This window comes from Pelodiscus sinensis, chromosome 2, assembly GCF_052426305.1.
Source record: "Pelodiscus sinensis isolate ZL-2025 chromosome 2, ASM5242630v1, whole genome shotgun sequence".
Classification (NCBI taxonomy): Eukaryota; Metazoa; Chordata; order Testudines; family Trionychidae; genus Pelodiscus; species Pelodiscus sinensis.
This window is the reverse complement of record NC_143053.1, coordinates 109585488-109607276: the sequence shown is the minus strand read 5'-3', so window position 1 is coordinate 109607276 and position 21789 is coordinate 109585488. Positions and strand designations below refer to the sequence as shown.

The following is a 21789-nucleotide window of genomic DNA, read 5'->3' as shown; positions in this document are numbered from 1 at the left end:
AAAAGTGCAACCTACAGAACAGTCAGAGTGCTCCTGCTCTGCATAGTTAACACAGTTTCTTTAAAATATACATTGGAGAAAGGTCGGGGATTTCCCCTGAGTCACCTACCAATCACTGAAGTGACATTTTCATTCTGAGTGTTTCTTGTTTTGCTTTTATTTAAGTATCCTGGAACACAATGGAAAAGCTTTAATACAAGACATCAGAAAAAAAAGTGCTGCACTGTCTGGTGAGCTGAGGGGGGAAAAGATTTATGACTGCATCTTGAAACACTCTCAGATGATTTGAGGTAAGCGATAAGAAAGATTTTGGCAAAAAAATCGATTGTAATTAATTTAATCATTATTAACTTTTGAATCTCAGGATGTCTTTTTAACCTGCACTGATAGATGAGTGAGTGTGTTTGTGAGAGAGAAATATATAACATACAATTTGAAAGGGAAAGAAAGCAAAAATATGTAGCATACTTCTGTTTCTGAAATTAACTACTTGAGCAAATATTATCTGGCAGACACTTATGGATGTTTTTAACTTCATGCAAATGATTAGTCCCAATTGAATGAGTGAGGCTTCTTGTGTTTGAAGTTATTCACATGCATGAGTATTTGTGAGATCAGAGTATTTGTGAGATCAGAGACTATATTATATGATCCTTTGTAAAGAAAGGTATTGTATAAAATATCGTGGATAGTAGGAAAATGCCTATACACTCTCTTATTGTTAAAGAACTGATGTTAAGTAATCAGATTTTACAGCAGTCTGCAGTAGTATTGTTATGTTAAATAGGTACCTTTTCAATTATATATTTTCAAATTTTTCACTTGGAATATCAGACCTCTGCAAGAAGGTAATTTTATTTTATCTTTAATATTTTGGCTGGCTTAACTGCTTTGTTGGTGACATTCTGAACTGGTGCAGTTAAAAGAATAAATAAAATACAGTGCCCTTTCTGAGCCAGAGTTATGAATGGTGTGTCTATATTTGAATAACAACAAAGTCAGCATTACTGTCACTCAGACTACTTTGTGTTGTTTTGTTTTATCATTTTATTAAAAAGAGAATTGCAGTGAAGAACCTCATCTTTCATGTCTATGCTTCATTTTCCAGGCTTTTATTTTGCTCACATTCAAAAGGAATGACCCCCTTATTTTATGTTGAATAGGGATGAAAATATGTTACAGTTGTAAAGATGTGATCCCTGAATATACTATATATATAGCTATTAAAAAGTCCCGTGGCCTCCTTTCTGAATAGAACTACCAAGCCATTCCTTCCATTCTGCGTACTGGTCTTGAAGGAGAAACATTACTGTAAGAAACCTGCACAGTTGAGCATTTGGATGAATTTACTGTGTTCTCCTCTTATGGGGCAGGAGTTAGGCATGATGTAGAAAGGGCGCAGAGAATGTCTTATCATGCCTGTGCAGAGCATGGACTCAAGACCACCAAGGACCACCAAAGACTCTTAAGATCAATCCCAAAGATCTTCAGAAATCCCACATCTCGATGCACTTTTACCCTTCATTCCCCCTTGCTCAAGCAGCATGACTTGCTCCATGGTTGTGGTGCCCCTGTTATGCCTGAGCATTTATTCAACCCTCAGAGAGGGGAACTGAAAAGGAGATGAAATTCTTGTTGCAAGGAGCAGCTTTAACAGGAAGATTTCCATTGCACCACTGCATTGCTGTTATCGTGCAGCTCGGAGAAGACATGAAAATGGCACTGTGAAGGCTAAGGAGAAGGAAGGGCAGGTCATCAGCTTGGAATATCAGATTGCTGAAGGGCATAATGTGTGTGCCATCTGTCATATCCTTTATGTTCCCTGCCCCATTCAGCTGTGTTGCTCAAAATCCTGAAACAGCTGATGGGTGGGGGGTCTCCATTCGGCATGGCGGAGAAAAGCTGAAATGCACTTTGTATCCCGTTACCACTCTCTTTTTGTCATTGCTTGGATTAATTGGGTGGCGTTTGCACACTTGTTTCCCTTCTTGCTGAAGATCAGAGGAGATCATAGCAGGCCTATAGACACCGATTTGTATTTGCTTCATAGGAATGAAGCCAATCTGTTTCTTTTGGAATCAATAGGCTCAGTGCTGGAAATGGTGTATTTCCTCTTTGGTCAGTGATTTAGGGCTACTGCTTGGAAAATTATACTAGTCCTGAAAGCATCCATACAAGTCCAATAACTGTTAATCTTTGCAAACTGCTGAAGGCTACTACTTTATGCCATCTGATTGCTTGTGTCCTCCAGGTGGTATAAGACATTGCTCTCTAGATGTAAACTTTTCTTCAGGTAGCATTTGATAAAAATGTCAGACTTCAGCTTGTGCGAAAGGAAGATGTGGAATCAATTCAATATTCTTCTAATGTTTGAGATCTCACAACATATCTGATATTCCCAGTTTTCATGTTGTGCTCCATGTCAGTATCTAGCCTGGCCCGGAGAAGCTAATGAGCCAACTAGCAGACTAAATTTGGTGATGACTCCTGATTATATGCCATCTGAGGCACGTTGTGCCATAGGCTAAGAAAAAGAAGTGATACAAAACATTCATTTGTTTCTAACCCTTATAAAACATAAGCTATTGGATCTGCAATTATTTCAGGCCAGTATTGTGTCTTTAATTTTGTATCAGGGTTACAAAAACAAAAAAAACCCTAAAAAACATACCTCAGGCCAGTGTAGTCCACGTGGTTTTCCTTTTCCAATGGTCTCCTACTTCCCCAAGTCTTTTCCTTATGGATGCTCTATGTCAAGGTACGCAAGTGCTCCCATGTTCTCATGATCGGTGTTTTTTGTCAACAATGTCCTTGAGTCCATGCTTGCACCCTAGATATTCCTGTTCTCTGATATAAGTGTACAAGGGAGGACCTGCTGCCACTCCATTTTATTTTCAATCATGAAGGTGTAGTGAGGGACTGAGAAACAGAAGAGAAAGAGGGCAGCTTCTTTGATATATACATAGGCAGGGCTCGACAAATGCACTCGCCTACGGCAAGAAGATTTTATCAGCTGGCGAGTGCAGGGGAGGACTGGCCTGGTGGGCGGCTGTGACGGGCTGGCCATAGCCCGCACTACGGGCGGCACGGCCCCATCTGATCTGCCGGTCGGGCAGAGGAGCGGAGTGCCGCCGGGAAGGGGGAAGCGCAGTGATTCTCAGTGCCGGGCTGCCTGTGTGCAGCTCTGGCATGAGCAGGTGGGTCATGAGCCAGAGGGTGGGATGGCGGCAGACTCCAGGATGCTGGCATGACATGGCCCTGCTGATTTTAAAGGGCCGTGGTAGCCCGGCTTTGGCTGCGTGGCCCCAGGAACTGGCTGTGGGGCAGCCAGTCCCCGCCCTGCCAGCTCCAGTCCTGCCATGGCCCCAACCCCCTCGCCGGTGAGAGACCTCTCCTGACCGACCACCCAGCTCGCTGCACCCGCCCTATGCCCCTTTGTTTCTGCGCCGCCTGTTTCCTACGCCTCCCCTGCACCTCTGTACCCCGGACTCCCTGCTCTCCCTCTTCCCTGCGACTCTCTGGCTCTGCGCTGCCCTTGCACTCTCCTCCCCGCCGATCCCTGCCCCCCAGCTCTGTGCTGCCCATTCCCTGCACTGCCCCTAGACCCCGATCCCTCCGCTCCTCCCGTTCCCCGCATCCCATTCTCTGTGCCTACCCCGCACCCTGCGTCCCTCTGGCTCTGTGCTTCCCATTCCCCGTGCCACCCCTGTACCCTCCTCCCCCACTGTTCCCTGCACCCCTCTGGCTCTGTGCTGTCCCTGCACCCTGTTTCCCCTGTGGGTTGGGAGTGAGGGGTGCTTGTCCATATGGAGGGGCTGGACAGGCCTGGGAAAAGGCTGCTGTGACCCAGCAGCGAGTAAAAGGGGGAGTTCATTTGAAGCGCCTTTGCCTTTATGGAAAAAAACAAATGAAAATGCTATTTGCTATTTATAGGGATAAAATGCCAGGACAAAAATGAAAACAAACAAAAACAAAAAAAAAACATTTCAAAATGCAAACGTGTAAAAGACGACAAAGAAAGGGGGAGGGCCAAAAATGTTTTGCTTGGGGCAACAAAAAACCTAGAGCTGGCCCTGGGGGAGGGGAAGGGGCTGGGTTGGGCTAGACTGGACTGTGGGGAGGGGAGGCGAAAAATTTGGGGAAGGGGCTAGTGCTGAGGGTAGGGGAGGAGAGGGGAGGGAAGGGGAGGAGGTCAGGAGAAGAAGAAGAAGAAGAAAGGGGAAGGCATCAAGGGGCAGGGGTGCAGGAGAGAAATGCCAGTGCAGACAATGAGGTAAAGGTTAGGAGGGGAGGTGTCAGTGGGAGGAGAGACAGGGTGATGCTGGGAGAGGAGAGAGTAAGGGCACTGGGGGCTAGAAGGGAGAGGGGGAGGTGCTGGGAGAAGGCTTGAAAGAAGGGGTGGGTATGAGGAAGGTGGGGATGGAGCAAGTCATCTGTGAGGGCACAGGGGCATGAGGGGAACAGGGGCAGAGGGTGGGCATCAGGGAAAAAGAGAGCAAAAGGGGGCAGGGGCAGTGAGGGAAGGGGGGAGGCACCAGGAGGGTGCAGGTGCCAGGGGATTCTGATGGTGAAGCAGAAGGGCAGACACCTGCAGTGGAGGGACCAGCACCAGAGGAGAGAGGCAGGGCAGGTGTGTAGAGGGAAGTGTTAGGAGAGGGGATGAGGATCAGATCAGAGTGGGGCTACTGGAGGAATGGGCACAGGGGGGAGAGAAGGGCTGGTGGAGGGGGCCAGGTCTCAGGAAGGCTGAGGGCAGTGAGAAGGGCAGGAGTCAGGACAGCAGGGGAGGGTGAGGGGTGGGGAAGGAGGCACCAAGGGAGCTGATGGAGCAAGGGGAGGAGACGTGGCAGCAGAGGGAAAAGGTAGAGGTTTATAAGATATTTAGTAATAACGTGGGTGATATTTATTAATAACTTATTAGTAATTACTGTTCTTATTCTTATTAGGAATTTATGCTATTAAAAAACACTTTTTGGGGGGAGGGTGGCGAGTCCCTTTTTTGTCTGGTGAGTAGGGTTTTCCAGAATTTTTTGAGCCCTGTACATAGGGAGGCATATATCAAAGCACTCCAGTTATTGCACAAGGTAAGTAACATATTCAGTGGTTGAAAAGATGTTAAAGAGGCTGTGGTCCACCCCTCCGCAGTGATTCTTGTCTCGGGATGCATAGGCATGGAGCACCAACAGTGATGCTACTGGACGAACTCATGTTACTGTACAGTGTTTTCAGGGCTGTTCCCTGCTCTGGCACTCCGAGTGCAGAAAGTGGGGGCCTGCAGGAGACTTTAAAAATACCTTGCCTCTATAGGCTCTGCTTACAAAAACTCCCCAGAGTCAGGTTCACTGGCACTGGGAAATCGGCCTCCACCAGCAAGTGAATTGAAACCCTGAAAACCAGGAAAAAGCATTTGAACTTCTTCCCAGGGGATATCCCGAGCTCTTTTACCTACTACCCCGATCCTTAGATCTCCCAAACTGTCACATTACTGTTGCTCCTGAAGGAAGATGTCATTGGCTAGCTTTTGTGTGTGTGTGTGAGGTAATGAAAAAGGGCTTCTCCCCCCCCCTCCATATGAGCTGCATTGGTTCCTAAAGCAACTTGTGTTAAATGGAAATGAGGCTTTGCTAATAAGTGTGCTGACATAGAGTTCCCTGTATGTGGATCTTTTCAATGGGGTGCACCTTTTGTGAATTAAAAGAAAAGCCGCAGGCTGCCAAACACATAGTGGAACTGTTCATTTGTTTACATGTGTGAGTGTAAGCTTTTGTAAAAGGGATGTGCTGGGGAGAGAGAAGAGGGAGCTTTATTGTGCGTGGCTGAAACAACACAATACATAGTTTCAGGGAGATCAGGCTGCCTCTTGCCACTTACAGGCATGCTCAGTTTAGTACTGATGAACTGTACGACCTCTGATTTTCATTTACTAGTAAGCCATATAAAAATTAAATAACTTGAAATGGAAGTAACATTTGTCTATTTGGACTGTAAACCACATAAAGCAAAAGATTCTAAATCTGAAAAGCTTCCAATGCTTTCTTTAAAGCATGTGCATTGTCTTTTGGAAAAGCAGTGTAAATATGAATGAAACCAGTACTGTGATCCTTCAGGGAGGGGATTTATTATAAAGGCCCTAAAAAGCATATTAGTATAGATTAAATATGGGCCTGACCTAAAACCCTGGATCCAGGCCCCCTTGCGGTTTTGGGAAAGTTAGGATCCAGATTTGAAGTTCGTGGTTCAGGCCCATTTCTAGTAGGAAGGGATTTTTAGCTTTGTTCATAAAGCTGGCAAAGCCCACAAGTTATAAAATAGTGCTATTGAATATCACTTTGCTTGTGGCTGGCCTGACCCTTTCTCTTCCCATAATCAGTATGATATAAGTACAGAACCTGTTTTCTTCAGCGTACTTCTGGCAAAAGCACACCAATTCAGGGTCCTGTGGATCAATTATCTGGTACTGAACAGCCATCACACAGCTGTATTTTTAAAATAGGCTCTGCCCCTTTCTGGAGATAGAACTTCCTTCCCCAGGGAGGGTTTTGCAAGGGCTTAAAGGAGTTACGTGGCAAGGCCTTAAAGCCCCACGAAGCTCAAAATCTGTGGGCTTTTGGAGTACGCCGTGCTGCAGAGTGGACTTGTGATGCCTAAGTTGCCTAGTGATCACACAAATGGGTTTGGAGGGAAAGGGGGGCCATGGATGTGGGTATGTTTCTAGTGGGATCCCACAAGGATCTGTTCTCGGTACTAAGCTATTTAATGTTATATGGGAAAAAAACAAAAATCACCGATAAAGTTTGCAGACAATGTAAAAATGGGGGGAGTGGTAAATAAAGAAGACAGCGGGTCTCTTATACAGAGTGATCTGGATTCTTTGGTAAACTGAGCAAAGGCAAACAATTTACAATTTAATGCAGCTGAATGGAAATGCATTTATCTAGGAACAAAGAATGAAGGCCATGCACATAAGATGGGGGACTCCTTGATGGGAAGAAGTGACTTGGGAAAAGATTTGAGAGTCACAGATAAGCAGCTAAACATGAGCTCCTGTTGTGATGCTTTGGCCAACTGGGCCAATCTGATCCCAGGATACGTAAATAGGGGAATCTGAAGTAGGTATAGAAAGGTTATTTTACCTCTGTATTGGGCACTTGTGCAACTGCTAATGGAATACTGTGTCCAGTTCTCGTGTCAACAATTCAAGAATGATGTTGGAAAAGTAAGAGGGCTCGGAGAACAGCCAGGAGAATGAGGAAAGGATTAGAAAACATGCCTTATAATGGTAAATGCAAAGAACTCAATCTATTTATCTTAACAAAGAGAAAGTTAGGATAGTGATGGGCAACTTAGGCTAGTGAGTGGGCCACAATTGTACTAACCAACACAGTCTCCTAGAAAGGGAAGTTTTGCTGTTCCTTGAGTACCTGGAATTTACAGGGTGCGCCGATTGAGCCATAGCAGTGCTTTGACTGGATGCAGGAGTGGACGGCTTTTATAGCCAATGTTCTGTGCAGTAAGCCCGCCCCTCACCGCATGTTCCCTTGCTTTACGTGCATGTCACTTTAGTAATACCAGTACGGAAAAAAACTACGTGGATGGAAACTATTGGGATTTGGCAACCCAATGCATGGGCAATGGAAAACAAAATGTCTTGTGGGCCACATAAAGAACCCCAATATACTGCATGTGGCCCATAGGCAGCAAGTTGCCCACCACTGGGTTAGGGGGTGACTTGAACACAATCTGTAAATAAGTACTTGGGGAACATAATGTTGTTAATGGGCTCTTCATTCTAGCAGAGAAAGGAGTAACAAAATCCAATGGCTGGAAGTTGAAGCTAGATTGGAAATAAGATGCAAATTTTTAAACTGTAAGGGTAATTAACCATTGTAATAATTTACTAAGGACTGTATTGGCTTCTTCATCCCTGGCAATTTTTAAATCAAAATTGGATTTTTTAAAATGAGATACTCTGGTTCAATCAAGAATTATTTTGTGGAACATAACGGCTATACTGGGCCAGACCAAAGGTCCATCTAGTCCAGTATCCTGTCTGCTGACAGTGACCAATGCCAGATATCCCAGAGGGAGAGAACGGAACAGGTAATCATCCAGTGATCCATCTCCTGAGGCCCATTCCCAGTTTCTGACAAACAGAGGCTGGGAACACCATTCCTACCCATCCTGGCTAATAGCCATTGATGGACCTTATTTACTTTCTCCATACCAGTCATAATTTTATAGACCTCAATCATATCCCCTCTTAAGGTATGTCTACACAGCAACATTATTTCAAAATAACTAGCGTTATGTCAAAATACTGTCAAGCTGGAGGACTTCTTCCTCCAACTCCTCTAACCCTCATTGTACGAGGAGTAAGGGAAGGCGGAGGAAGAGTGCTCTATTTCAAAATAAGTGCTGTGTACATGCTCCCAATTTCGAAATAAGCTATTCAATTTGCATAGTTTATTGCGAGTTAAACCTTGCTGCGTAGACACACCCTAAGTCATCTCCTTTTTGTTTTCTGTTTTTTTTTAATCTACCCCTTTCTTAATGATTCACAATATTGTGTTTGTTTTTTTAACGGCCACTGCACATTGAATGGTTGTTTTCAGAGAACTATCCAACAGTGTCTCCAAGGTCTCTCTCTTGAATAGTAACAGCTAATTTAGACCCCATCATTTTATTTGTATAGTTGGAATTATATATTCCAATATGCATTACTTTGAAATTATTAGCATTGAATTTCATTTTCATTTTGTTGCCCACTCACCCAGTTTTGTGAAATCCTTTTGAAACTCTTTGTAGTCTGCTGTAGACTGTACTATCTTGAGCAATTTTGTATCCTCTGCAAATTTTGCCACCTCACTAATTACTCCTTTCTCCAGATTATTTATGAATATGTTGAATAGAATTGGTCCCAGTAGATCTCTGGGTGACACAATTAGTAGCCTCTCTCCATTCTGAAAACTCACCAATTATTTTCACCCTTTGTTTCTTACCTTTTAAGTAGAGTTCATTAACAAGGATCTTACAATTGACAGGTAATTGTTTTTGTTGTTGTATCTTAGATTCTGTATTTCCACTCCAACTCCTCTGATAAAGTGAGTTTTACCCATGAAAGCTCGTGATTTTTTGATAGTCTCTAAGGCTACGTCTAGACTACAAGCCTCTTTCGAAAGAGAGCGTCAATAAGGTACAGCGGTTCAGTCAGCAATGACCCCAGTCTGTGAGGCAATGTGGCCCAGTGGCCAAGTCAGTGAAGTAGTTGAGGCACCCCCCCCTTTTGGGGGTCAATGGGATGGAGTAGGGGGACCCGAACCCTCCCTCTCCTCAGGCCCCAGCCCAGGGCCCTATCAGTGGTGGGCCTGTCGCACCACAAGTTCAGTGGGGAATCCGCCCGAAACACGCTGAGCTCATGGGGGACTTCTGGCTCCCCGCCCTGGGCTACTTCCTGCCCCATCCAATGGCTGGCGCCTTCCCCACCTACGTTCTCTGGGCTACTCGTTCACCCCAGTCGGTCCTTGCTGCCAAGCCTTTGCCGTGGTGTCTTCCTGCTGCTGCTGCGGCTGTTGCTGCTGCAGTGACGGTTGCAGCTGTTGTGACTGCTTCTGAGGCTGCAGTAGCTGAGGCTGCTCCTGGGCTCTGGCAGGAGCTCCTATACCTTCGGTGCTCAGCCCTGACTGAGCTGCTCTCCTGGCTTTTATACTGGGCCTGCAGTTGGAGCATGCCCAGCAGGGCTGTGGGGTGGGGCCCTCTCAGCCAAGCAGATCTGGTTAACCCCTCCCAGGCCAGTGTGGGGTTGGTACACTCTGTCACAGATTTCCATTGCTTCTTTTATTTTGTTATTTATCCATGGTGGCATTTTCTTGTTTCTCTTACGATTTTTTAAAAATTTGGGATATGCATTTAAGTTGAGTCTCTACTATCGTGTCTTTAAAAAGTTTCCATGCATCTTGTAGGGATTTAACTCTTGGCACCATGCCTTTTAATTTTTGTTTAATTTCCTCATTTTTGTATAGTCCCCCTTTCTGAAATTAAATGCTACAGGATTGGGCTGCTGTAATGTTTGCCCCAGCACAGGAATGTTAAATCCAATTATGTTATGGTCACTATTACCAAGTGGTCCAGCTATATTCATCTCTTGGACCAAATCCCGTGCTCCACTTAAGACTATATCAAGAATTACCTTTTCTCTTGTGGATTCTAGGACTTGCAGCTCCAAGAAGTGGTCATTTAAGGTGTCAAGAAACTTTATCTCTGCATCTCATCCTGAGGTGACACATACCCACTAAATTTGTGGATAGCTGAAATCCCCCCTTATTACTGAGTTTTTTATTTTTCTAGTGATTCCAGTCTCCCTGAGCATTTCACAGTCACTATGACCGTCCTGGTCAGGTGGTTGGTAATATATTCTTACTGCTATATTCTTATTATTAGAGCATGGAATTATTATACATGGGGACTAATTTAGGGTCAGCTACTCAAGAGAGAGATCTTGGAGTCATTGTGGATAGTTCTCTGAAAACATCTACTCAGTGTGCAGCAGCAGTCAAAAAAGCAAATAGAATGTTAGGAATCATTAAAAAAGGGATAGAGAATAAGACAAATATCTTATTGCCTATATATAAAACCATGGTATGCCCACATTTTGAATACTGCATACAGATATGGTCACCTCATCTCAAAAAAAGATATATTGGCATTGGAAAAGGTTCAGAAAAGGGCAACCAAAATGATTAGGGGTTTGGAACAGATCCCATATGAAGAGAGATTAAAAAGTCTTGGACTTCTTGGCTTAGAAAAGAGGAGACTAAAGGGAGATATAATAGAGGTCTATCAAATCATGACTGGCTTGGAAAAAGTGAATAAGGAAAAGTTATTTACTTATTCCCACAATATAAGAACTAGGAGTCACCGAATGAAATTAATAGGCAGTAGGTTTAAAACAAACAAAAGGAAGTTTTTCTTCTTCACTCAGCACACAATCAATCTGTGGAACTGCTTGCCAGAGGATGTGGTGAAGACTAGGACATTAAGAGGGTTCAAAAAAGAGCTGGATAAATTCATGGAGGTTAGGTCCATCAATGGCTATTAGCCAGGATGGATAGGAATGTTATCTCTGTTTGTCTATAAACGGGTGACAGGAGAGAGATCACATGAGGATTACCTGTTGTGTTCACTCCCTCTGGGGCATCTGGTCTTGGCCTCTGTTGGCAGACAAGATATTGTGCTAGATGGAACTTTAGTCTGACAGTTCTTATGCTCTTATTATCCATAGAGATTCTATGGTACAATTTGTTTCATTTAAGATTTTTACTTCATTTGATTCTATCCTTTCTTACACACAGTGCCAGTCCCCCTCACCTGTTTATTATTTAGACTTTGTATACATATGTATATGTGCACTTCTAAAACATGTCATTTTTTAGCTTATGCCAGTACATGAGGTGATTGAATGGGACTCTTTCATTTGACTGTTACTCATCAGATCTCACACATATTTTATCATCTTCCATCCTCTCCTCTTTACTAAGACACAGAATCTCTATTACTATACCCTCCCCTAAGAGATGTCTCTGTCTGATCCTCTGCACCTGTTGGCTTTCCCCCGGCCCTTTGTTTAAAAAACTGCTCTACGGCCTTTTTAATTTTAAGTGCCAGCAATCTGGTTCCATTTTGGTTGAGATGGAGCCCATCCTTCCTCTATAGGCTCCCCCTTTCCCAAACGTTTTCCCCATTCCTGATAAATCTACAGTCCTCCTCTCTACCCAGTCATCTCCTCCAGTTCTCCAGACTGTGTTATGCAGGAGGTCATTCTAACTGTTCACAGCTGTCGTTCTGGCCTTCGAATCTATGAATCATACTGTCTTGGCTTTGATTCCCCATCTGCATATGTTGGGGATCTTTGCATACTTTTCCCCTGCTTGTTTGTCCCATATATACTCATTGCCTTTGTAGGCCTCTTCAGTATGTGTAGTTGCATAGTCTGTAGGGAGATGTCTGGATACTTGTGGTTTTACACATCTGCCAGCTGCATCAGAGGTTAAAATCCAGCACTTAGGGATGTTCTGTGGATTTGTTATACTCCCGTGGAACTTTGGATCCATAAACCAATGAATGGATTACTCCGAGACATATTTTCATTGGTAACAAATAATTTTGCTATGATGATATTCATAGTTATGCAAAGGAAACCTGGCATTTATATGGTGACTTGTCTAAAGATAGGAGACACCTGTAAGCATGAATGAACTGAGAACTTCTTATGAGAGTGAATTTGGCCTCTTCTTAATAATGTTCTTCTGGACTATAGTTTAGAAAAATGGGTTGCAGTTTTTATTTTAATGATGAATTAAAATATTATAAAATAATTACATATCATAAAGCTCAGGACAATTTTTTTTCAAACCTGGATAGTTTGAAATCTCTAATAGTTTGACCACTCATTGGTGCGGCTCCTCCTGCTGGCCAGTCTGGGAATTAACTCTTCTTCAGCCTTAGAGTGCCCTCTGCTGGCCGGTGTCTCACCCATAGTAACTTGCTTCCTCTGTTAGTATCTCCACAACTCGTTAGGCCCCGTGAGCCTACTGGCCCCTGGCTCCCTTTCCCTCACGTTATTGCCCTGTGGCAGTGCTCCCACACTCAGGGGTCCTCGGCTCCTAGAGAACTCCAACTCCCTATCACTCACCTTGCCTCTGTGACCCCTGCTGCCAGTCATCATCTAGCCACTGACTGAGGCAAACTGAAGTCAGAAATGGCCACTTATTATTAAGGATATTAAGGACTAGTCGGCTAGTTGACTTGTCGATTCCCCCCTCTCCGCGCTGCCTCTGAGATAGAGGCAGCAAAAGGGGGAGGGGAAAGGGGTACTTCAAAACGGCAGTGCCACACAGCTGAGCTGGGGATCAGCTGTGAGGCACTGCTGCTTTGAAACCCAAAGGTGGCGTTTCAAAGGGGCAGCCACTGCTCAGCTGATCCACGGCTCAGCTATGCAGCGCTGCCCCTTTAAAACCCTGAAGTGTGGAGCCCAGGGTCAGCTGGGAACTCACCAACTAATCCCAGGTTCCGAGTGGCATTTCCCCAGAACGTGGGGTCAGCTAGGGAGTCCCCAGCTGACCTTGGGCTTCACGGCTGCCCCTTTGAAACATGGAGGCGGCGTTTCAAAGTGGCAGCTGCCACACAGCTCAGGTGTGCAGCGCTGCCCCTTGAGAACGCTGCCTCCGTGTTTTAGAGGGTCAGCTGGGGATTCCCCAGCTGATCCCAGGCTCTGCTTGGCATTTCCCTAGAACCTGGGGGTCAGTTGGGGCACCCCCTGCTGGCCCCGGGCTCCATGGCTTTGAAATGCACAAGAGCCCCTGCTGGGGACTCTCATACATTTCAAAGCAGGCACCCACATGCAGCCCGGAGTCAGTGGGACTTCCTGCTGGTACCAGACTGCACGCAGAGTTCCTCATTCCTCCTTTGAAATGTACAAGAGCCCCCGCTGGGGCTCTTGTACATTTCAAAGGAGGAATGTGGAAGAGCCTATCTACTGGTTGAGTCGTCGATGGAAATTCCATTGTCTACTTGGCTAGTCAATTAACTGCATTTTAATATCACTACTCATTATTGGCAAGGGTATGTGGACCTGCTACCTTCTCTTGCCTTGACTACTTCCCCGTAGTTCTAGTACCCCTCAGGCCTCAGCCTGGGAGTTTGCCTGGCCAGAACTCACCATCTTAACCTGCATTTCCCCAGCACTGTTCTGACTCAGGTACCCTCTCTAACTTACTAGGCAACAGGTCCCCTGGGGAAGCCTTTGCCGACCGATCCTGTAAACCTTGTTTCACGTGGCATAAGGGATCGGTCCGCAAAGGCTTCCCCAGCTGACAGATCCGTGTCTAGACTGCCGTGCTGTGCTGGATCAGCTGATCGTCGGCACAGTGCGGCAGCCATGTTTATTTTAATTAAGTGGGGATTATTTAAATCCCCGCTTCTTTGCCTATGCCGGGTAAACTAGTTTACATAGCTCCGTCAACGGAACCATGTAGTCTAGACAGACCCTGAGAGTACCCCTTTTTCTCTCTACTCAAGATCAGTAGTGTCTAAAGTATCACAGGTCTACTCATTGTTTTTAAAAGTTGTTTTTAAAGTTACAGACTAACACCCCTCTGAGACTTTATAACTTCATGAACACCTAAAGGACTGTGAGAAGCCAGTTTGTTGGCCACCCAAAGTTTTGAGTACAGTAAAACTCCGATGGTCCTGCATCTGACGGTCCGGCACTCCTGATGGTCCGGCACCATCAGGAACCCGGAAGTGCTCCAGGCAGCCGGACCGTTGGAGCTGCTCTGCCTCAGCTTCCCCGATTCAGCTGCTGCTGAAATTGACCAGCGGCTGACTCCAGGAAGCCCGAGACAGAGCTGCTCTTCCCCGGGCTTCCTGGAATCAGCTACTGGTCAGTTTCAGCAGCATCTGACTTGAGTACACCTGGGACAGAGCAGCTGGGTTGCTGCCAGGTTGGTCCCCACAGCGCCGAGGTTTGACGCTACCAGACCAACCCAGCAGCGCCCCAGCTGCTCTGTCCCAGGCGTCCCGATTCAGCCACTGCTGAAACTGACCAGCCGCTGACTCCAGGAAGCCCAGGGCAGAGCAGCTGTGTCTCTGGCTTCCTGGAATCAGCCCCTGGTCAGTTTCAGCAGCAGCTGACTTGGGGACACCTGGGGCAGAGAAGCTGGGGGGCTGCCGGGTTGGTCCAGTCGCGCTGAGGAGCGGCGCTGCGGGACCAACCCGGCAGCACCCCAGCTGCTTTGCCCCAGGCGTCCCCAAGAGCAGCTGGGGTGCTGATGGGTTGGTCTCGCGGTGCCAAGGGTCGGCGCTACCCGACCAACCCGGCAGCACTCCCGCTGCTCTGCCCCAGGCAACCCGATTCAGCCGCTGCTGAAACTGACCAGCAGCGGCTGAATCAGGGACTCCTGGGGCAGAGCTGGACCATTGGAAGCGGGGGCTATGAGAGGGTCTGGGGTAGCATCCCCCCACCCCTCAGGCCCCTCATAGCCCCCCCTTCTGATAGTCTGGCATATCTGATAATCCGGCACCCCCTGGGTCCTAAAGGTGCCGGATTATCGGAAGTTTACTGTATTTGTATTGTGGCCAACTGTGGTAGGAAAAACAAAAGAAGGCAATAGATGTTACTGCTGCAAAGGATGAGCTGGGGTTGTAGAATTTTAGACCATGCATGTCAGTGAAAGACTTTTTTTGAATATGGTATGGCTCCTACCCCATGCTATACCACATGCTGATACTCACTACTGAAAAATGTGTGTGTATAAATTGCCCTTCTTGTTACTGTCGTTCAGTGTAACAGCACCTAGCCTCTAAAGAGGCAGAGCATAGCAAACAAAACTGAGGTATTGCTGGGTTATACATCAGTCAGTGTTTAGGTGGCTCTGATGTTTAACATTTAGCCATTCTGATGTTTAAAGCCTTGAAATATATTAAAGTAGGCAGAATGGTACAGTGGTTATAGTTATGGATTTGGAATTGAAAGAAATGATCTGTACTTTCATTCTTCCACTGACTTGCTTTGTAGTCTTGGGCAAGTCATTTAAGAGAGATTTTCAGAGGCAGGAGTGGTAGGGAGATACCTGACTGTCATTTTTTCATTTCCTCTTTACCCTCTGTGCATTTCCAGTTTCTCCATCTTTAAAAACAGAATAATATTTACTGTTCTTTCTGAAGCACTTAGAGATTGTTGGATAAAAGGAGTTTAGATTATAATGCAAAATATAATTTGGAAAACTTACTTGAGTAATGGCTCAAAGCCTAAGTGGATTTGCAAGGCCATACAGAGCCCAGATACAGACGAAACAGCCTATTTCCTCTCTGGTAATGTACCAAGCATCAGAAATCTATGTGGCAGGAATGTTGTTTTATGTGGTGTTCAGGACACCACCAAAGGAGGAAGGTAGGTGTAGTGAGGGCATGGCCAAAGGGTCCACAGTGTCCCTGGAGCCACAAGACCTAAACACTGTGTGTGTTGAGACTCCGTTGGGCTTTGGCCACACCTTCCCACCACTTCCGTTTTACTCTGCAACTATGCTTCTCACCAGGATGGTGAGGGAGGAGATTCTGTTCCTAAGCCCTGCGGTTCTTGTGGGCATCACAATTTACTCTGAATGGACCTCATTCAAACCCCAGTGAGGTCAATGGAAGACATCTGCTGACTTCATTGGGCTTTGGACCAGGCCCCATATGCTCATGTTCCAGGGTTTGTCCTGTAGTAACACTGTTTTCAAATGGAATGTTTTTACTATTGTATTTTTTAAATAAAGAGGCTGCATGCCAATATCACACATTCACATTTTGCTGTTCCAATTCTTATGCTTAGGCATTAGAGATGTGAATGGGTAACTGTTCGTGTATTTTTAGTAATTTCATTTCTGGACGGTACAGCATTAGTTCAGAATCCAAAAAAGGACACAATTATTTTCCTTTCTGGTAAGTTTCAAGTAAAACACAATGTGCTACACAGAAAGGATCAAACTTTTTTTGTGTATAATTTCACTCTTCTTTTTCTGATATGATTCATTGCACCAATACAGTCTCAGCCTTGACTTGATTTAAATTACCTTCCAGGACTGCAGTTGCAAGCAATTTGTGAAGTTCTCATGGTTTGCAATAATATTTTTAAATTTAAGATTTAGGGCCTTAACTGACTCCCCCCCACCATTTTCCAGGTCTGTTTTACTTGCATTTTACATTAACCACCGTACTGCACCTGCTTGGGCCCTGTAATAGGCAAAAAATACATTACAGTTGCAGATAGAAGAAAGAATGAATCACTGCATTCCGCCTTTCAATTAGATTACTTAAATTACAAAGCATAAGTATTCCTTTTGGTATGGCACAGCAGCATTATTATCTCACTGCATTGATGGAATGGGAGTGGAAGTGAGCATAATTCTTCTTCTATTACATCGTTAATGAGACACAATTAAAAATAGTGTGTTGGCGTGCTAGAGTGAATGTGTTATTTTCAGAATTTTATGTAAGCCATTTCTGCTGTTGTACTTAGCTAGCGCCATGTTACTCTAAAGCTTTTAGAAATAAAATTGTTGAAAGGTCTGTCTGCTTGTCGAAAGTTAATTGGACAGTAAAGTGTGTCAGCTATAGAAGTTTAATTTGCCACTATGTGTCAGTCTGTTTCTTAGGTTTTCTTTTTGTGTGACTCCTTTACTACATAGGGAAAAGCATCACACAGTACAGTAGGTTTGTTATATATGCACAGAGCTGCACTTGGATTCCATGTGTGACACTTTTGGTTGAAAGCCTGACTCATAGTTGGCACAAGACTGCTAATAGTACTACAAGTTGAACCTCTCTAGTCCGGAACCCTCAGGACCTGACCGGTCCCCAATGAGAGAATTTTCTGGACCATGAGAGGTCAATATTGTCTAGTATGACCACCACTTCCACTGCTCACTATGCTGTTAGAGGACATTTAGGGGTAAATTAGAGCTAAATAACAGCACAGAACATGGAGAGCCAGGACTGGTGGCTGTTAACAGACTTTGTGGGACCATGGGAAACCTGGCCACACCCATGAAAAGTGGACATTTGGCTAACTAAAATCATTCTGGACAACAGATGTTTCTGGATTAGAGAGGTTCAACCTGCTCTATCCTTTTTTAAATATATACACACATGCAGGAGTTTCATTTTAATTGTCTTTTTTTTTTTTTTTTTTTTTTTTTTTTAGATCTTTCTCCAAAATCAGAACTGGAAAAGTCATTCTTAGTAGTTTGCTATTTTTTCAGCACTTAATGTAGCTTGTGAAAGAATTGACATCACTGAGAGATTAGGAAATAATCCTGTCATTTTTGTCTTGACAGCATTCTGTTCTGTGCTCCAAAAACCTGATGCATAATAATGGCTGAGCCAAAGGTTTCTTAGAATTGTCTCTTCCCCTCTCCTCTTCTTTGTGCAACTCTTTCCATTTTTAACATCATAGCAGGTAGCTCATGCGTGCATTGGACCACATTCATACATTTAAACCATATAGTTCCTTGTAACTGTAGAGCAAAATTAAGTTTGTGGATCAACTGCTGAAGGGTGGCTTGTTTATTTTGGTAACCTAACATGGGGTCATATTATCTAAACACTTAAAATCCTTGGGGCAAGGGCTAAAGTAGTCGGCGAATCACGAGCTCCCTGATCACACTGCTGTCATGTCTTCCCATTGCTTTGAATCAGCAGCTCTGAGTGGAGCTCTTGATCAGCTGAAACCTTGGCACTGAAATGGTTGACTACATCCACCTCGTGCGTACCCCCCATTAGAAAGTTCTGTCTCCCTTGGAGGCCTGCTCAACCCCCCCCCCCCCATGCCTTTTCTAGAGCCTCTAGAGCAGTGGTCTCCAACCTTTTTACACCCAAGATCACTTTTTAAACGACAGACCAAGCCAAGATCTACCACCCCGCCCCTTCCTTGAAGCCCCGCCCCTTCCTTGAAGCCCTGCCCCTTCCTTGAAGCCCTGCCCTCTCTATTCTCCTCCTCTCCGTCACTTGCTATCCCCAATCCTTGTACTACTGCTTTAAAAAAAAAGTCTTCTGTAGGAAGAGGTTTTTCCAACATTTGGCCTGTCTAGAGACTGGACCAAATGTCAGAAAAAAAACCCTTCTTTTGGAAGCCCCTTCATTTCTCGTGGAAAGAGGAATATAGGGGTGACCGAAAGAACATGTTTGCTCTTCTACTAAAAAAAAGTGGAAGAACAAACGCAACCCTGGATGCAGAAGAGTTTTTCAGGGATATCCCTGGAATCCTGAAAAACTCCTGCAGTCTAGCCGTACTCTTGCTGGGTTGAGACAGGATGTGTGGGCTCCGGGGTGGGAATGAGGGATTTGGGTGTGGGAAGGGGTGAGAGATGCAAGCTTTGGGAGGAAATCTGGATGCAGGAGGAGGTGGAGAAGGGGACGCTGGCTCGGGGAGGGGGCTCCAGGCCAGGCAATGTTGGGGCACTAAGCAAGCCACAGGCTTGTGGATGTGAGGGTGCAGGAATTTGGGTTGGGGTATGTGAAAAGCTCAGGGCAGGGGGTTCCAGTGTTTGATAGGCTCAGATCTAGGGTCTGGGGAACGGGGAATGCAGGAATGGTTGTGGCCAGATGGGGGCTTGACCCCAATTGGGGGCTTGTTGGCCAGGCTTCATTTTTAAATAAAATACTATGTCAAACACAAAAAGTTTCTGCATTGTCTTTATTTCTGAGAATGGCAGGGAACCTGCCTTGAGTCAGGGGTCTCTGACCCATAGAAAAGTCATTCGGGAGCAGGGGGCACAGTACTGGAGAGAGGTGCTAGTGGGTTCTGGGGCAGGGAACAGGGTGCCAGTGGGGGCAGGAGAGAGGGGGCAGGGTGCCAGAAGGACAGGTTTCTGCAGCAGGGGACAGGGTTCTGCAGAGTGGAGCAGGGGGACAGGTTTCTGTAGTGGGGAAGGCAGAGGGACAGATTTCTGCCATAGGGGTCGGTGCCAGAGGGAACTGGTTTCTCCAGAGGGGGCAGAGTGGCGGGGGGCAGGTTTCTGCAGCGGGGCAAGGGAGAGGGAACATTGGGCCAGGAGGGCGGGGGGACAGGTTTTGGGCAGGGGAGAGGGAACAAGGTTCGGGAGCAGGGTGTCCCCTACACCAGCCACGGAGGGAAGCCTCCATCCTGTGCTCCCTCCGGGCTGACCGCAGAGCAGCCGGGCTGGAGCGAGGAGAAGCTGCTTCTCTTTGCTCCAGCCCGGCTGCCCTATATTCAGCTCCCCACCCCCACTCCCCCTCTGGCTGAAGCAAAGAGAAGCCACTTCTTCTCGCTCCAGCCCGGCTGCCCTGCGCTCAGCCCAGGGCTGCTGCACCTACATCCAGCTGTGCTGGAGCAAGCTTCCCGGGCTCAGCGCAGGGCAGCCAGGCTGGAGTGAAGAGAAGCAGATTCTCTTTGCTCCAGCCCGAGAGGGGGCTGAGCACAGGGCAGCTGGGCTGGAGCGAGGAGAAGCAGCTGCCTGGCCAGCTTGCTGTGGTTTTCAGCCCGGAGGAGGCTGAGCCACGCTCCAGCTGATCGAGCGGCTTCTCCTCTGCACCTGCCCACATGGAGTGTGGGGCACCCTGGCTGAGCGCCATGGCCAGGTGGCCTGGCAGCCATGGCGCTCGGCCAAGGTCCTGAAAAACTCTCCTGCTTGTGTTGTCTCCCCTTTTCTCCCACCCATGATCCACTGCTGTGTGTTATCAGCCCCAGTCCCTCTGTCACTCTTCCAACTGCACCTGAGGCACTACGCTCTGCTTTGGATGCTGGTAGTCAAATGAAATTTACTACCGATCAGCTGGAGTGTGGGGCAGCCTCTTTCAGCTGAAAGCGGCAGCTAGCTGGCCAGGGTGTTTCAGCCGTCCAGACCTCCCAGCTTCCACCATTCCTCGCAGCTACTCACCTGTGTTGTTGCTCGCTGAGTAGCTGCTGCTCAAATGAAGAAATCAAATGTAAATGTACTGCGCAGGCGTGCAGTTCAGAGAGGGCTCAAGATCAACTCTTAGAGCCACTGAGATCGACTGGTAGATCGCGACCTACCGGTTGGTGACCATGGCTCTACAGCTTCCTCTTCCACCCCAGAGCCTCGCCTATACATCCTCTGCTTTCAAGTCTCACTCAAAAGCAAGTTAGTCCGCGACAGAGCCGGTGAAAAAAACTAAATAAAAATTAAAGCTAGTGAAAAATTAATGTGATTTTTCCAATATGTTTTTAGTTGGCTTTATTTGACAGGGAAGCCTGCCAAAACACAAGTAGCTAATGGGTTTGGGGAACCTTGGTATATGTCCTTGCTCTACACTAATCGTCATATGTCACCTTAGGCTAAGTGACTTGCTCATTTGTGCTTCAGTTTCCTATCTGTAAAATGGAGACTACAGGGATGTTCCTTACCTCACAGGGATGTTTGTGAAGATATACACCGTGATTAAGAGGTATTCAGTTACTGTAGTAATCAGGGCCATATAAGTACCCGAGATACTACCTGTCTACATAAACAGTGGTGTTGGATAATCTTGGCCAAAGGAGGGTATCATGAATGAGGGGAATAACTCTGACGTGCTCAGAATGCGCGCGCGAAGTTTGGAGCCCCTGGGATAGAGACTGTTTAAAGAAATGTGTAGGAAAACTATGCAATATGATAGCAAAGAGAGCATTTTACAATGTTTTCTCTGCAAAAGGTAGCACATATCTTACCAAACATTGACATTGGAAATGCACTTTTCTGTGTAGAGCTCTTGGCTCAAATTTGGAGATGAGATTCAGTCATCGAAGTGTGAGAGAGAAGGATTTGAAGTTCTGCTTTAAACTGCAAATTTCAAATTAACCTTCACTGTGGAGTCATTACTGACACCTCCATAATATCATTGTTGGTACTAATGTCTGTACTTCAATTCACAAAGAATTGTATAAGATAGAAACCTTCTAGACTCATAACAAAATAAGACCTATGTAAAAAAAAATCCACCTAAAGCTTCTTGTGACAAACCAGCGGAACTTTGCTGTCATGGTTGATGATGTCAATGTAATTTCTCTAGAGTTTTCATTAACTTGAGGGCCTGGATCTCCTTCTCCCTGCAGACTGTTCAGGACATGTTGATTTTAGACACCCAAGATCCCTTGGGATAAGACACTTCCCTTGTTTTGTTGTATTCCTTTCCCCAGCTCTGTAGCTCTTGGTCTGTTCTTAGAACTTTCCAGCTTTGGTGCTTTGCTCCTGGTGTTGGCAGTCTAGTGTAATTGACAAAAAACCTGCTTCA

General features: G+C 45.9%; 1 protein-coding gene across 20 annotated transcripts in view; it reads left to right on the top strand.

The window, feature by feature from the left end:
• Nucleotides 1-21789, top strand: part of ATXN1 (ataxin 1) — a 291336-nt gene that overhangs the window by 74199 nt on the left and 195348 nt on the right. For 19 of the 20 annotated variants that reach the window (XR_016348853.1, XR_016348852.1, XM_075921210.2 and 16 more), the window contains one exon: nucleotides 166-290. The gene's annotated coding sequence lies outside the window, so the exon portion shown is untranslated. Of the gene's footprint in view, nucleotides 1-165; nucleotides 291-17740; nucleotides 19497-21789 lie in introns of those variants that run through there. The other variant, XR_016348854.1, reaches the window with a different exon arrangement.